The following is a 17587-nucleotide window of genomic DNA, read 5'->3' on the forward strand; positions in this document are numbered from 1 at the left end:
TACATCCTGTCGGACCAGGGAACACAGTTTGTTTCATCCATTTTCCAAACTGTATGCAGGACCTGGAATGTGGGACACAAGTTAACATCTGCGTACCATCCACAAACTAACCTTACAGAGAGAGTGAACCGTACCCTAAAATCAATGATAGCATCCTATGTTGGTGACAATCATAAACATTGGGACAAGAACCTGTCTGAGTTCCGGTTCGCGATTAACTCTGCAGTCCAGGAGTCAACAGGCGTTTCTCCTGCAGAGCTTAATCTCGGTCGCTCCCTCAGAGGACCTCTTGATGCAATGTTGCAACCTCAGGAAACTGCTCCTGACACCCCTCCATACACCAAAATCACACAGCTAAAAGATCTCTGTTCCTTTGTTGAAAAAAATCTGGACTCTGCTCGTCAACGGCAGAAAATAAACTATGACAAACACCGACGTGACCTTGAGTTTCAGGAACAGGACAGAGTCTGGTTGAGAGCCCATCCTCTCTCCAAGGCTGAAAAATCATTTGCCGCCAAATTAGCCCCAAAATGGCAAGGGCCGTATCGGGTAGTGGAACAAGTTGGGCCTGTGAATTATAAAGTTGTTTTAGAAAATTCAGGCCAAGACTTAAAAGTTGTCCACATTTCCCGTCTCAAACCTTGCTACCCGACTGCTCAGGACCTACAGGAACAGGAGAAAAAACACCTTCTTGAAATATTGAACGAGGACTCGGATGAAGAGGACTTCCTTGGGTTCGCAGACACCTCCTGTTCTAACTCTAATGGAGGATGGATGAAAGGATCTGCAGAGAAACCACAAAATTACAATTCTGACAATACCTCTGACTCCGACAATGACTGTGGTTACAAAACCAACATCCATTAAACCATAACATCCATTAAACAATAAACTAGGATGTGATTCTGTGTGAACACCCACACTAGGACAACTAATGCGCCTTACCTTTGGTCGGCTTCTGCTAAGGGGGGAGGAGTGTAGCGCCCGCCCCTTATTAAACACACCTCCATTCATGGCTTTCTCCGTCATCCACCCACATTCATCTCCTACTCCAATAGAAATAATCCACCGATCCCCGGCAGTTTTGAATGAATTTAAAATGAGTGCAAGTCCCCGGTGAAAGGAGAAGAGTGACAAGGAGAGTCCGTGAAGAAGAAGTATGACAGCGGCATTAAGCACGTTTTGAAGTCCGCGATATAGCCGTCTTGGGTCTGAAATCCTCGTCGCGAGAGTTCCGTCGGCGCGATTGCGATTGCCTGGTGGATGTTATTTCCCTGTCGGATCAGCTGTCTCAGGAGTCGGGAGATGCCGGTTCCCGTGGAGCAAAGTCCGACTCTGGCTGACTGACTAACTAACTGACTGTACTTCGGTACCGTGAGTACCCGGTCGCATTTTTGTTTTGTGTATGTTCTTTTGCTACACCGCGACGAGAGACGCTGGTTATTTTGAGTTTATTTCCTTATTTTGTGCTGGAGCCCGCGGTAAAACCCGGAGCGGAGTTTTGAGTTGTTGTTTTGTGGTGGCGCATGTGCTGGACTGAACTGTGGTCTTGTGAAATACTGGAACGTTTTTTCCCAAATGGACTGAACAGGGATTAACAGACAGACTGAGGCATACTCATGCTGCATCCATTCTTCTTCCTTTTTGCACTGTGGACAATAATTGCGAAAATGCATATTTTGGGAAATCGCATTGCTGGGTTGGTTGATGGCTTTTGTGGTTGATTGCTGTGTGTGACCTGTCTGATTATTATTTTGTGTGGGTTAACTAAACTATTTTTTTTCTGTTTTATTTTACTTTGTCAGACTTGACTCTGACTGGCACCCCAACATTAAATCTAGTCAAACCCGCTACACCACATACAAGGCACGGGCGTGGGTCACCAAAAGCTGACCTCACCCCAGCAGAGAACATAGCCTTCGAGCTAAATAAAGGCAGGCCCGTGTTGGAGGGGATCCCTGGGGGGACAGAGACAAGCATACAAGGTACATTCTTCCATTTCTACATGGGACACAACCACATTCATATTGAATTGAATCAATTTGGACTGTCTGACTTTGGTTTGCCTATTGCCTTGCAGTTTCTGGCAGCACTGTCACACTATTAGAGCCACCAGCACAAGCACCAGACGATGCTGATCCAGTGAGTACTCCATCAAAGGCATACTGTAGGCCTGGCATGTCTTGTCTACTAGCTTCAATATGAATCCGATTAAATGTGATAGGGTGAAGGCCAGTGTGTCGTCAGACAGATTTCACTGGGGCACATGCCCCAGTATTGATCTGCAGTGCCCCAGTAAAAATTTCACCAATAAAAAAAAATAACTTCAGAGTTTTAAGTCTACATAGCATAGACTACAGCGCACATACTACTTAGTATGGTAATTCATTGCTACTGTATTCACTCCACATAAACAATGCGCACATGGCTAATTAATATGGTAATTTATTCACGTGTAGCGACTTCAGCTGATAATACTTCTGTGTCAACTGAAGTCGAGAGAGCGAGAGAGAGCGAGAGAGAGAGAGGCAGGCGATGAGAATCACTGCGTGAGGTAGGTAACGTTAGCCGACAACAACTTGTTAAATATATTATTTTGATTTTGATTTGACTCGAACTGTAACTCCTAGATGGATATCAGAAAGTTATTTGCCCGCAACAGGGATAAAGCAAGGAATGAGAGAGGTAAGTGAAGTCCTAGCAGACATAAGTCTGTCTTAAGTTAATGCTAAGTTAGCTAGCGTTATTCCTTGTATCAAGACAACCATATTAATTTGCTGTACGAGCTGTCGGGGGAATTTCCAGTGAGTTTCATCAGCATGAAACATAATGTTGGTTATGGTCTGCTGGTTCTGCTCAGGACCTCTGCATCAATTTTGATTTTTTTTTCTAAGATTTTTTTGAGGCATAGACGCCTTTTATTAGCAGTGGATAGATTGGAAACATGAGGAGAGAGAGAGGGGATGTGACATGCAGCAAAGGACCTGCGGCCGGGATTCGAACCGGGGTCGGCTGCGTATGTACGTTCGTACATGGCATGCGCTCTAACCACTCCGCCAACTGCGCGCCATCAATTTTGATTTTGAGTAAGCTTGTGTTAGTTGACAGATACAGCCTATGGATGGTGCAGTGGTTCTCAAATGGTCTATCTTCAGGAAGAAAAACATTTTTCCCTATCATCAAGTCGTGAGCCAAATTTTTAAACCATTCAAGTTTATTTCACAGAAAAAAAGCACAGTAGACTTGTCTTGTTAATCGGTTTGTCTTTGACTAAAATAATCTTGTTTTGTCACCAGAAAAATGGCTACAGCTAAAGCATCTGGTTTTGTTGCCAGAAAAAATAGTAACCTTTCTGTATTATTCACCAGAAACATGGCTAAAAATATCAGGTTTTGTTGCCCCAATTAGATTTTTTAAAATATATTTCCATGTCTGTCCAGACAAAGTGGAACAACAGAGTGCTGAAAGAGGTGAGGGAGAGATGAAAGTTAATGAACAAGAGCGGAGGTGAGTTGACTATCAATGAATGATGTCCCAATCATGTTTTTTTTTTCTTTTTTTGCCTCATTTGATTTTGAATATCGATGGCAGAAATACAAAACCTCCCATATGAGGAAAAAAGAAAACATTTTTTTTTTTGGAAAACAAAAAAACCTGTCAGTTTCTTACAGAATGCTTTTTGGTCAGGTGACTTTTTTGTCACAAGGAAGGGTGGGATAACTTTGTAAACAGAGCAGCTTTCGCTATTCTTATAATCCCATGTGAAAACTGAAGACCATAAAAAAATGCAGATAGGAGACTTTGAACTATGTACATATTTGTACAGCAATAAACAGTAATATTTTCATGTTGCTTCAGACTAAGTGGAGCGGAGTGCAGAAACATTCGCATCCTGGGCCTAGCGGAGTCTATGTTGTCCCTACTGAACGATTTTAGCCAGTTCTCAGGATACAAATTAAATTTGAGCAAATCTGAACCTGTCAGTGAGGGGACGCCAGCACCAGACTACTCCAACTTCCCTTTTAGGATTGTGAGAAACAAATTCACTTACCTTGGTATCACAGTTACAAAAAAGCACAAGTGTCTTTTCAAAGAAAACTTTCTTACCTTGCTGAACCACACAAGACGGTACCTGACGCAGTGGTCACCCCTTTCTACATCCTTGGTCAGCCGAATTAATTCCATCAAAATTAATATTCTCCCCAAATTCTTGTATGTTTTCCAATCAGTACCGACCTTCATTCCTAAATCATTTTTTGATACATTAGATTCTGTTATATCATCCTATATATGGAAAGGAAAGTGCCGTTGGCTAAATAAGGTTCATCTCCAAAGGCCTAGGGGAGAGGGGGGTATGGCGCTGCCTAACTTTCGTTTTTACTATTGGGCAACCAAGATTCGCTGTCTTACATTTTGGTCATATTTTCACAATCGATCTGACTGCCCTTCTTGGGTGACAATGGAGTTGGGTTCTGCTAAAAACGTTTCAGTTCCAGCACTTGGATCTAAACTTCCTCTCCCACCAAATAAACTTATAAATAACCCAGTCGTTTGGCACACGTTGAGGGTGTGGGCTCAGTTCAGGAGACACTTTGGCTTCCTTGATTTTTGCCTCTCAAGTCCCATTTCCGCTAACCATCTTTTTCAACCTTCCTTATTGGACCCAACATTCCTGGAATGGCGGAGATTGGGTATTGAGAGGTTCAGGGATCTTTTCAGAGATAATACTTTTGTATCATTTGAGCAACTAACTGGAGAGTTCAATCTCCCAAAGACTCACTTTTTCAGGTATCTACAAATAAGACACTTTCTTCGCTGTCAGATACCAAGCTTCCCTCAGACACCTGATGTGAACATTGTTGATGCACTTCTGAATTTACAGCCATTACGCAGGGGTTTGATCTCCATTATCTATAGTAAACTGCTAGGCATCAGGCAGACCCCACTTGACAACATTAAAATCGCATGGGAACAGGATCTGAATCTATCCTTGTCAGAGGAAATGTGGGACACAATCTTTAAATTGATTAATTCAACTTCTCTTTGTGCCCGTCACTGCTTGCTGCAATTCAAAGTTGTACACAGGACCCATATATCCAAAACCAAATGATCTCGTTTTTACCCAGATGTGGATCCCTGCTGCGACAAATGTAAGAGAGAGGAGGCTTCACTTATCCACATGTTTTGTCCTAGCCTTGAGAAATACTGGAGGGAAGTTTTTCCAAACCTTGTCTCTAATTGTCAACCTGGACATAGAACCCAACCGTCTGGTCGCTCTTTTCGGGACCATGGGTGAGGCTGGTGTGCGCCTGACCCCAGCAAAACGGCGAACTCTGTCTTTTGCTTCTCTCTTGGCCAGACGCGCAATATTGCTGAGGTGGAAAGATGCTGCCCCGCCCACCCACGCTCAGTGGTTGAGAGATGTCATGTCGTGTCTAAATCTTGAAAAAATTACTCAATCCATAACTCCAAAGAAAAGTTTCAAAAAGTGTGGGGACCTTTCCTGGAATACTTTCATAATTCTCAAACTTCTATGTCAGCAATACCAAGTGTACAAACCGGCCTTCTCTCAGATGCCTGCTTTTGGCCCATCTGTGGGTTCATAATTTGTATATATATATTTACTTCTTTATCTGATTTTACATTATTTTATTACTTTCGTAGAGTAAAACCCGACTTCCAGCTGTTACCTGTATCACTCCAGGAACTAAGCACAATTGGTCTATTTGTCCTGTCTATTCCTCTATGTATGAGTCTGGTTGGGCAGGATAGGCTCAAAGATCTAGACAACAACATAGTCTGATATGATTGAATAGTTTAAAGAACTATTTATGTTTTTTTATGATAAATAAGTGCTGAATATGTTTTTTTTTCTCGGGCACTTTGCGCGCTCTCATGAATTCTTTGTGCCCCAGGTGTGCCCCAGTACAATATTAGGTCTAGTGACGCCCCTGGTGAAGGCACCAGTGCAGCAGCAACAGCAGATGATGGCGATGATGATGAGGAGACCATCTCTCTGGATTCCAGAAGGCATGAGGTATCATGTCAAGCCTGTGAAAGCACTATTCAGTCTACAATGGTGAGGAGTCATCATTTGGAGCCCTCACAAAATCTCATTTCTGTAACAGGACCCGGATGCTGTACAGGGGGAAAGCCAGCCTGGCAACATAGTGAGTATTAATGGAAGGAAACTATTAATGGAATATAGTTGATCAGACAACTATATGCCAACCACCTCCAGCGCCAAATACAACTGGCAGATATCGACCTGCAGTACAAAAGGCAAAAGATGGTAAACCTTGCACTGGAGTACGAAATAAAAAAGAGGACAATTAGAAAATTGGACCTTGAAATAAAAAAACTTGAGTGGGAGGTGTGTTATGCCTTCAATGCACACTGTATGCTGACTGTAACATAAATGTATTGATCATTATTCTCCTTTCCTCACCCAGCTCCAAGAAGATGACGCATCTTGAATAAAAAAAATAAAAAAGAACTGGTGTTTTATCTCCAATTACTCCAATACAAAGAAAGACAGATATTCTCCCAGTTATGACAGATAATGGGTTTGCTCTGTGGGAAAGTGCTGGTATCACAACTTTGAAAGACTTATTTGAAGGGAACAGAATTATGTCATTTGAACAATTAAGATTGAAATACAAGTTTTTTTTAGGTTCATATAAGTCAGAAGCTTTATACAGAATCCAACTCTGCATAAATTTACTCTGGAAATGTCACCAATTGAACAACTACTATACAAAATACATAGCAATAAGACTATAGTAAGACGGTGCTATGAGGCCTTTTATAAATCCAATAACAATACATTTATGCAAACATGGGCTCAGGACCTTGGGGTGGTAATAGATAAAGCTATGGAGGCAGACATATGGGAGCATGCTAACAACATATCCATATGCAATACAGCAAAGGAATCACAATTTAAGTTACTGTCTCACCGTCAGATATCACCTGAACTCAGACATAAGATGGATCCAAAGAAATCAGCTTTGTGTATCAAGTGTAATAAGGAAGTTGATAGCTTTATACATACTGTATGGACCTGTGTGCATAGCCAGGATTTCTGGGTAGAAGTGGCTTTGAAATTAGATTTGGTTTTAATAAGAAGTTGGAAGTGGACCCAACGTGTCTGTTGTTGGATCACAAATAAAAGGATCTCATTGTCAAAAATTGTGGAATGTTTTTAAATATGCTGCAAGTAAAACTATATTGCTGAAATTGATTTAAAAAAAAGCCACCTACAGTTTTAGATTGGCATATGGTAATATTTGACCTTTTGACCTTTATGGAATATTTGACATACTGGTCCAGAGGGAAAATTGGTTGATTTTATGGACCCCATTTCTAGATTATGTAGGACCTAGAGTATCTAACATATTTTGGAAGGTGCTTCCCAGACCAGAGAATAACAGTTAAATGTTAAAGGAGAGGTTTTGCTGTCTGTATTACTATATTTTTTACTTTTTCTATTTTCTATCTTATCTCTTAATTACTGTAATGTATACTTATTTCTCGATTTTATATTATTATTAATTATTGTCATTACTAATGCCATATGATACTCTACCATACTTGTGAGTGACTGTGCTGTGCTGACTGTTCAACTTTTTTGGGGGGGCGGAGTTAAAAAAAATACAATTGTATATGTGAATAAGATGTGACACATAATTAACAATAAAGATATACTTAAAAAAAAGAAGAAGAAAAAAAAGGGGGCCAATCCTCGTTAAGTCAAGTGAGCAAACAGCCTATATGAAGGCCCAAAATGGGGTTGTAGGAAGGTAAGGTAACCTAATGGTACCTACGTAAACTGTGTATGTAAGGAAACTAAGGATGATATTAAAATATGGACATCAATGTGTATTAATATACAAATTTAATACCTACTCTCATAAAAAGGGGCACCATCTGTTGGTCAGACAGAACTTTATAGAATTCACGTTAATGACTCCATTTATTAATTAATTAACAATTAATCAATATTCAATAAATCAGTCTCATTTCCTTAGATCACAAGCTCTTGAAATAGGGATCTTTGTATTCTGCACAGAAGAAATATCCACGGACAAAGACTTGATGCTTTAAGGTTATTATTGATTAACTAGGGATTAAACAAAAGTGACTAAAATAAATAAAAGATAAACAAAACACCAATACAACACTAGAGATACAACTGAAAATCGGATTAACAGCTCATCTAGCACGTTTGGCGATAAATGCGAGTGTGTTCTTCCTAAGTATTTGGACTTCTTAGTAAGAGAAATAGGTGAATGATGGGATAAAATGGCCTTACAGATATTAGGTATTTAACAAACGCTATACTTAGTTTCACCCTGCAACTCGGTCATTACTGTTGAATTTGGAATCGGTCTTACTTTGTGACGCTTCTTCCTGGCTTACTGAAACTCCAAACGGTCGCTCTTTCATCGGGGACGTAGCATCAGGTATCTGTGCAGACTGCTGGGTCCCAAGATTAAACACCGCACAGCACGGAGCCATGCACTGAGTGTGGAGCAAATTGTTTGTGTGGCCTTGCGCTTTTTTGCGAGTGGAGGCTTCCTGTACTCAGTGGGGGATGCAGAACAGCTGAATAAGGCCACAGTTTGCCGCACAATAAGGAGTGTGTGTCTGGCTCTTAAAGCATTGTTAGATGTCTTCATCTCCTTCCCTGGCCACAGAAGACTGTGACATCAAAGAGGAGTTCTATATGATTGCAGGTAAGAGAATCTACAAATTACAGGACAACTGTTAACAGTCATAGTAGGATACTCATTACTTTGTGTTACAGGTTTCCCCAATGTCATTGGTGCACTGGACTGCACATAAAATCCCCTTCAGGTGCCCATGAGGCGGATTTTGTGAATAGGAAATCCTTTCACAGCATTAATGTTCAGGTGAACATAACTTTTTGATGTTGTCAATTGATGAACACTGTACATTGCTTGTGATGTGCATTGATTGGTTTAATAGTCCTCATCTTATGATTTCAGATGGTAGCAATGCTGACTGTCTGATCAGCAATGTTGTGGCAAAATGGCATGGCTCAGTCCATGACTCCAGAGTCTTTCGGACCTCTGACATCTATCAGCACCTATCACAAGGTGAGCCACACAACCCATAATTAATAACCACTTTTTACATCATGACTGTGTCAAGACTGTCACTCTGTTTATGAAGTTGTAATGATGAGATTTTGTGTTGACAGGTGATTTCTCTGGTGTGTTGCTGGGAGACAGGGGGTATGCCTGCCAGACTTTTCTCCTTACACCCTTCACAGATCCCCAGGAAGCACAGCAGGCCTACAACCATGCCCATGCAAGGACCAGGGCCAGAGTTGAAATGACCGTTGGCCTCCTGAAGGCACGCTTTCAGTGTCTTCAGAAATTAAGGGTCAGCCCTTTGAAGGCATGTGACATTACTGTGGCTTGTGCTGTCCTCCACAATGCCTGAGGAAGGAGAGGGCCCCCAGAGTGCCACCAGCCATGGACTGGGACAATCCTGCCATCTTCCCTGATGACGACAGTGGTCGGCTGGTCAGGGACCAATATGTGTTAAATTATTTTAGTTAATATGCATGCTTTAAATTTAAGTGAAATATGTCCTGCAGTGGCAGAGGAATTTGTGTTGTTTTTGTTAGGTTTTTTTTTTTGTCATTTAATTTAAATTGATTTGGCCTCTTTTGATGTTTGTGCTGTATACTGTGTGCATACAAGCTTGTAGGGAGGCTACTGTTGATTTGATGTGTATGGATTTGTCCTGCATTTATTTCAGTGTGCAGACATGTATTATATACAGACCTTTGAATGTGTATTTATTCTTGTGTTGTATAATATGCTTTGATTCTGTGCTTTCCATCTTGTAGAGTCACTGTGTGACTTCAGTTTGGAAAGGAGCTGATGGTTTACCTGTTTTGCTGTATCCTTATTCAATAAAGGAACATAATGTTAAACTTTGATGTGTATTTACATTTATATGGGATGTGTATTTAATACGACGGAGTATTAGGGCCACGCTGAGGAAGAAAGAAAGTCATACATTTATGACACTGGTTCTTTCTGCGGTAAAGATGCATTTTCTTGCATATTCTTTTTAAAGTCCTGATACTTGACAATGTGATGCTGATGTGCCAAAAGATTAAGTATCTCCTTGTTTGTGAAACCTATACTGAAGTACAATTCCACAAAATGCTCCACAGCCCTCAATTTAACAACTCTCCTCCTCTAAAACAACGGGTTACAATATTATGACTTGATTCTCGTAAATTTGTGACTTTATTCTCGAAGTCTGTGAATTTTTATTTTTTCTCTGTGGCTCTAATATTCCATCATTTTATATATAGCCTTATAGTTTATGCGAAACTGGAAATTATCTAATGATAGCAACGTCATCGAAAATCATAATTTATCCAAAATGATTGAAATTAATGATCAAACGTTTAAATAATGACAGTGGTTCTAGTTATATGTGATAACAATGTGTAGTGGGCAATGGAATTACTATTGGTTTCCGTTTGTGGTGACTGCTGACTGAGATAAGGGATGAGATTATAGAGATCCTGGCACTTAGCCTGGTCTGGAGCAGGCTCACTCCACAGAATAAATCTCCATGGTAATTTATACCATAACATATCCTACTGCCCCGCTATCCCGCTTTTGTGCAACCGGATCATGGATAAGTTGAAACAGGATATCCAAGATATCCCGGCTTAATCCCTTATCCTAGTTTTGTGCAATAGGCCCCTGGTGTTTAAAAATAATGAGAAGTTGTTTGTTTTAAACACAAGTAAACAAACTTGCGCGAACACAGTCCCCCACTACCAGAAATTATGCAGTCGAGATTCCCACATTTGGGGAATACGCAGTGGTCAGCTCAACCGGAGTGCAATGGCTGGGTGAACCAATTTTAGGCGTTTATTGAATTCAGGCAAATAATTACTATATACTTTACAAACATGGTTTCAAGGTCAACACATTCAAAGTTAAACCATTTAAAAAAAGTTTACATTAATAATTCAGACAATTAAATACAATACCACACAGTATCCACAAGTTATTACAGCCAGCCTGTTTCTATAACCTTTTATAATGTAACTTCCAAAATTCTTTACATTCAATAATTCCATATCTTTTCTTGTCTCTTAAATAAATAGTCTTGTAACAATGTTATACTTAAATTAACGACAGCTTCTGATGACACTGATGACATCTCCATATTGCTTCTTTAACACAATTAATCACAGCCCACCATCTTTCCCATTTTTTACAATCATTATTTTGTATGTCACCATATAAAATATCTGACTCCGTGGGGGCTCTATATAGGTCATTTAGCCATGGCTTTAATAAGCTCCAAACCCTCCGAGACAATTTACATGACCAGAATAAATGTGATACATTTTTGTCATTACCACAACCCATTTTCGGACATTTTGCATTCCTAGAAGACCCTCTCCTTTTTAAAAACTCTCTTGTTGGTAGACATTTATGTACTATTTGCCACGCCAGATCTTTGTATTGATTTAATAAAAAGGGAGAATTAACATTTTTCCGAACTTTCATGCAATTGTCTTCAACTAGCGTACCAACCGTCACCAGATTTGATCTTTCAGGACGTAAACACTTTTCTATAAAAGTTCTGTTCACTTGACCAACAGTTTCCAGATTTCACAAACGTTATTATTCTTTCATACAACAAAGGCCTTTCCTCAGCATGATGTCTATTTAAGGGAGGTCTTACCCCCACCGTTCTTAATATTTGGGGGCCTACCCAGAACCTAGCAAAGTTTGGCCAAAGGCTCCTCTTATTTCCATTAAGTACAGCACTCAATATAGGGGTCAAAAACAGAGCTTCCATTTTACTTGCCAGCTCAGGAACATTCCCCCCCCCCTTTTAGGAGTGGCCTGTACATTATTTCTCTTTTTGTTCTCTCTTGCTGTGCTCCCCATATGAACTGAAAAAGGCTTCTTCTCATGGTCAACAGACTTAGGTGCTGGAAATGTTGCAGCAAGGTAAGTAAGAGAGGCAACAATTTCGGAGTTGATCACCAAAACTTTCCCCGTAAAGGAAAGATCTCTCTTTTCCCATTGTAGCAGTTTACCTTTAATCTTTGGTAGCTTTTTCTCCCAGTTAATATTTTCCATATTTTTCCCAATCTCAAGTCCTAGAATCTTAATTCTCTCTTCTCTTTGGACCAGGCCATGGTTTAATTTAAGTTCAGGCCAGTTAAGATACAAGATTTCACTTTTTGACCTATTTAGCTTGGCACTAGAGGCGGCGGAGAATTGGTCACACCAATATAGAACTTTAAAAATTGACTTATTGTCAGTGCATAAAATTGTTAAGTCATCCATGTACACAGAAAACTTGGCCTCCTGTCCCCCACTACCTGGGACTTGGAGACTGTGAATAGAAGGGTCTTCTCTTATAGCACGAGCCAGGGGCTCCATGGCAAATATAAACAACATAACAGACAGTGTGCATCCCTGTCTGACACCTGAGCAAAACTCAAAAGTGTCAGTGGAATGACCACTGATGACAACCTTGCTTAAGCCATCAGTATACAGTAAATCAATCCCAGCTCTTAATTTATGACCAAAACCAAGTTTAACCAGGACTTTCCTTAGGTAGGTGTGGCTGACCTTGTAAAAAGCTTTTTCTAAATCTAAGCCAGATATACATAATGGCAGTCTGCGGTCATATGCATAGAGATAGGAATCTCTGACTAAGGCAAGACTTTCACTCATGCATCTTCCAGGTATTGAACATGTCTGTTCTTCCCCCACAAACTGTCCCGACACTTGTTGCAGTCGGAAAAACAGAGCTTTTGCAAGAATCTTTCTATCTACACCAAGCAAGGTAAGTGGGTGCCAGTTCTTAATGTCTTTTTTGTCACCTTTTTTAAAAAGCAAGGAGATGGTACCTGATCTTAAGGATAATGGTAGGATATTATGATGCAAGCTTTCATTAAACATCTCTAAGAGTGGGCCTTTTAGTTCATCCCAAAAGGTGATATAAAATTCTTTGGGTAACCCATCAGCTCCTGGGGCCTTATTGTCTTGCATGCTCTGTATGGCTTTGGTCAATTCATTTACAGTTAAGTCACTTTCCATTTCAGAGGCAATACCAACATTTGGTTTTAAGAAACTCAAAAGGTTTTCCAAGGCACTTGTGTTAGTCTCTTCTTCTTTATACAACTCTGTATAGAATGTAGATATCCTAGCAAGGATGTCTTTAGTTTCTGTTTGTTCTTTTCCCTCCTCATTCAGAATTGATAACATAGTATTCCTGGGTCTGGCTAATTTCCTAAAGAAGTATCTTGAACATTTTTCGTTATTTTCAATATGTCTAGTTCTGCTTTGCATAACATGACCTTTTGTGTTCTCAGCAGTAAACGCTACCATCTCCTTCTTTAGTCTCACAATCTCTTCTGCCACATCAAACCCTGAATGGGCCATAGTATATAGGCGCTGTAGCTTTGCCTGCTGTTTTTTATATTTGAAACGCTTTTTCATTGCAAAACTTTTACCTTCTTTTGAGAAAAAGTTGTTAGTTCGATTTTTTAAGTCTTCCCACCACTCTCCGACTGACTGGAATGAAAGTTGTAATGATAACCATTGTTTTAATTTGTCCCTTAACCTTTCTACTAATTTTGGATCTTTGAGTAATGACACATTTAGTTTCCAGGGATTTTGGCTCGTTTTAGTCTTGACATTGCACCTTATGGTGCAGTCAATTTTTGAATGGTCACTAAAAAATACTGGGGTATACGCAGCATCAGAAACCAAAACGTCCTTTGTTGTAAACAGAAAATCAATACGTGAAAAAATTGTGCCATTTGACCATGTATAGCCTGGTGTGTTAGGTTTCTTATTGCGAAAGGTATCGTACAGTTTAAAGTCTTTGATAAGGTTATTCAAAGTTTCTGAACTTGAGTCCAGCCTGACCTTAGCATAGGTCATTCTGTCCTTTTTGTCCCTGAGACAATTGAAGACAATTGAAGACAATCCCCCCCCCAGGATCACGTCTCTTCCAAATACAAGAAGTGGCTGTATTGCTTTTAAAACCACTAGGCATTCATTCAAATCAGGTGGACAGTAGACATTAATTATTCTTTACTTTAGTTGGTGCAATTCAACATCAATGCAAAGCAGTCTTCCATCAATTACTCGTTTTATCCTTTCTATGCAGAAATCTTTACCTTTAAATAAAACTACAACCCCTGACGCCCTATTCTTGTTGTCCCCTGACCACACAGATTGGCCAAATTCCCACCTGTGTTCAAATGACTTTAAGTCCTATTTATCCAATCGATCTCAGTTTGTGCATCTTAATGCGTTTTCTTTGATGCCAATTAATTTTCCCAGTCTACATATTAGAATCTCATGGTTAATGGTGTCAAATGCAGCACTAAGATCTAGCAGAACAAGTACAGAAACCAGTCCTTTGTCAGAAGCAATAAGAAGGTCATTTGTAATTTTTACCAAAGCTGTCTCTGTGCTATGATGTACTCTAAATCCTGACTGGAAGTCCTCAAGTAGACTGTTATTGTTGAGAAAGTCACACAGTTGATTGGCGACTACTTTCTCAAGGATCTTAGAGAGAAAAGGAAGATTTGATATTGGCCTGTAGTTTAATAAAACACCTGGATCTAGAGTAGGCTTCTTAAGAAGAGGTTTAATTACAGCTACTTTAAATGACTCTGGCACATAGCCTGTTAATAAAGACACATTGATCATATCTAATAGTGACGCGCTAACTAAGGGTAAGACTTCTTTCAGTAGCCTGGTTGGTATCGGGTCTAGGAGACAGGTTGAAGGTTTAGAAGAAGAGATCATTGACGTTAGTTGGTTTAGGTTGATTGGAGAAAAGCAGTCTAAATATATATCAGGTCTTAATGCTAGTTCTAAAACTCCTGAGTTTGAGGGTAACGCGGTTCCAATTGAAGGCAAGATGCAAGTAATTTTGTTGCGGATTGCTAGAATTTTATCATTAAAAAAGTTCATAAAGTCGTTACTACTAAGATCTCTAGGAATGCATGGCTCAGTAGAGCTGTGACTCTTTGTCAGCCTGGCTACAGTACTGAAAAGAAATCTAGGGTTGTTTTTATTTTCCTCTATTAAAGATGAGTAGTAGGCTGCTCTGGCCTTCTTATACGTTTTAAAGGGGCCCTATTATGCTATTTTTCCACAAGTTAATATAAGTTATTGATGTCTCCAAACCTGGTCTTTGAATTCCTCAACTGGAAAAAACATTCGGAACATGTATTTCGGAGTGGATCACACTCCTCATTTTCAGCTTTTTTACCCCACTTTTTCAAACGGGTGATTCTGTCGGGGTGTAGCCTTATGCTAATGAGATGACCCCTGACCCCGCTCCTACTGAGGAAGTGGTTGTGTCTCTCCGCCCCATGCTGTCCGCGTCTAGCTTGTTGCCATGGTTATGGTTCTACGCTACAAACTAACAGCGGTCCAGCCGTACCGCTTCGAACCGGACTCCGACCCAGAACCAGGAGAAGCTCCTGTAGAAGTTCCGACGCCGCGGATGCAGCAGGACCGGCTCGTGTAGAAGTTCCAACGCCGCGGATGCAGCAGGACGAACCTGGATGGTTAGTTAACATGTCTGTGTAACGTTTTGGACGGTAACTCGATGTGTGTTAGCGTAGCTAGCGCTAGCCACAATGACGCTAATGCTGCGTTCTTCGCTCTATAAGTAACGTATCTGTGAGCTATTTTCGGCAACAATTAATATCGTTAGTAGTGCCATGTTGTTGACAGTTCATTGTTGCATGTTTTCCAAATGGGGAACATTATATTTAAACGGATGAAAACCCAATGAAAACAGCATCCTGTATGCGGGCAGTGTGTTTACATCACATTAACGGGATTAAAAACGTCATCCTCTACACATAAAGATATACAAGCAACAGGATTTGGTCAGTATCATGTCGTCCTCCAGAATTATGTGCTGAATTGTGAATTATAGGCTGTGTGCTGTGTTTTTTAAACGTGATTGTGCTCCATCTCAACATTACGTGCCAAACTTACTGTTACAAAATTCAAACATGAGGTTTACACCTCAGCTTGTCAGCAAAGTCAGTCAGGTTACCATATTAACAAGATTTGTTGTTGAAATGCTCAAATTCTGTACTATATTCATCTAGGTGACCATGTGGGCCTTCAGACACTGAACACGTCTGCTGCATGGAGACACCACAGGTAATGTTACTGTCTGTTACACCAAGTTGTCTGTTGAGATTATTATTCACATAACATGACGATTATCATGATTCACACTAGGTAAGAAGACGGATGCAGCAGCTGGAGGAGGAAGAGGCATGCATGGTGGGACATCCTGGTTGGAACTGTCTGTCTGAATGTTCTCTCTCCAAAACGCATGAAATATACAGCTGGTTATGGTGCTTTACACGTAAGAGGAATACAGCAGTCTGTTGTTTGTTTATCAATTGTGTTTTATAAAAATAAATCCCTCTATGCAACATATTATGCAGTCTTCCTGACCATTACTTCAGTAATATTAACCATGACACATTTTACAATTACTGTAAAGACTTTATTGTCAAATTAATCAGCAGTTGAAATTCACAGTTATATCAGAACACAAACGCAAACTGTTCGTGGCCGACTCTGCAGGATCATATCAAGCTCTTCTGAAGTCAAGGAAGAGCTGCCCTCCAAAGTATCCTCCTCCTCTACCGGGTCCAGGCGAGCTCTCTGTGATGGTCTCCTTATTGGAGTGGTTGTGAAACGGGTCTGGACCCATGGCTGTGCCAACACCAAAGTCCTTGCAGGACACAGTAGCTGTAACAGAGTTGTATGGAGGAATGAAACCCATGATATCACATAATAGAAATACACATCTGCACAACTACTAGTAGTTGCTGTTAAACCTGATCTCAAGTAGGCTACATGTCAGGCTACACACCTTTACCTGTCCTCCTAGACAGCTGACTGCCAACAGTAGCTGTGGTGGGTCGCTGTGGGACGCTGATGGGAGCTGCTGCTCTGTAGCAGGCAGACAGTCAGACAGATGGTCAGAGTTTACCACTACATCTGAAATGTGGAACACGTTACTATTTCACTATAACTGATGTTGTGACGCACCAATAGCTCGTAAAATCCCTTCGTTAGCGGTGCAAAAACAAACGTTTGGTGACGTCGTCTTTGCATCGGCGTGCCAAACAGATCAGCTGCTCTTGCTGCCGCATTCGAGCTACAAAACGTTCCCAAGCAAACTGATGTCTAGCGTTATTGTACAGGTTTGGGCCCCCGCAGTACTACGTAACGTTAACGGTCCTCAATATCAATACAATGGAAGCTTTTAACGCAACACGCCAATGCTAACTTTAGCGCAACACGCCAATGCTAACACACCAATGCTAAGAAAGCAACGGTAAACTGTAACACGGCATATTACATAATATTTAGTAACTTACCGCTTCAGTGTCTGTGGTTGGCTCTCGGACTGTCGGTACTGATCCAAACTTTAGCCTCAGGTTAGAGGCATATCCTGAGCTGTAGCGACCCATGTTGTCAAAGCTCCTGTCGGT

General features: G+C 40.6%; 1 long non-coding RNA gene across 1 annotated transcript in view; it reads left to right on the plus strand.

The window, feature by feature from the left end:
- The window catches only part of LOC311023951, a 171082-nt gene extending 154525 nt beyond the window's left edge, over positions 1–16557 (plus strand). The window contains exons 2-3 of the long non-coding RNA XR_014598263.1: positions 16181–16235; positions 16317–16557. This is a non-coding gene — a long non-coding RNA (uncharacterized lncRNA). The remainder of the gene's footprint in view (positions 1–16180; positions 16236–16316) is intronic.
- The last annotated feature ends 1030 nt before the right edge of the window (positions 16558–17587 follow it).

Source organism: Eutrigla gurnardus (assembly GCF_963514095.1).
Source record: "Eutrigla gurnardus genome assembly, chromosome: 2".
NCBI classification, from domain to species: domain Eukaryota; kingdom Metazoa; phylum Chordata; class Actinopteri; order Perciformes; family Triglidae; genus Eutrigla; species Eutrigla gurnardus.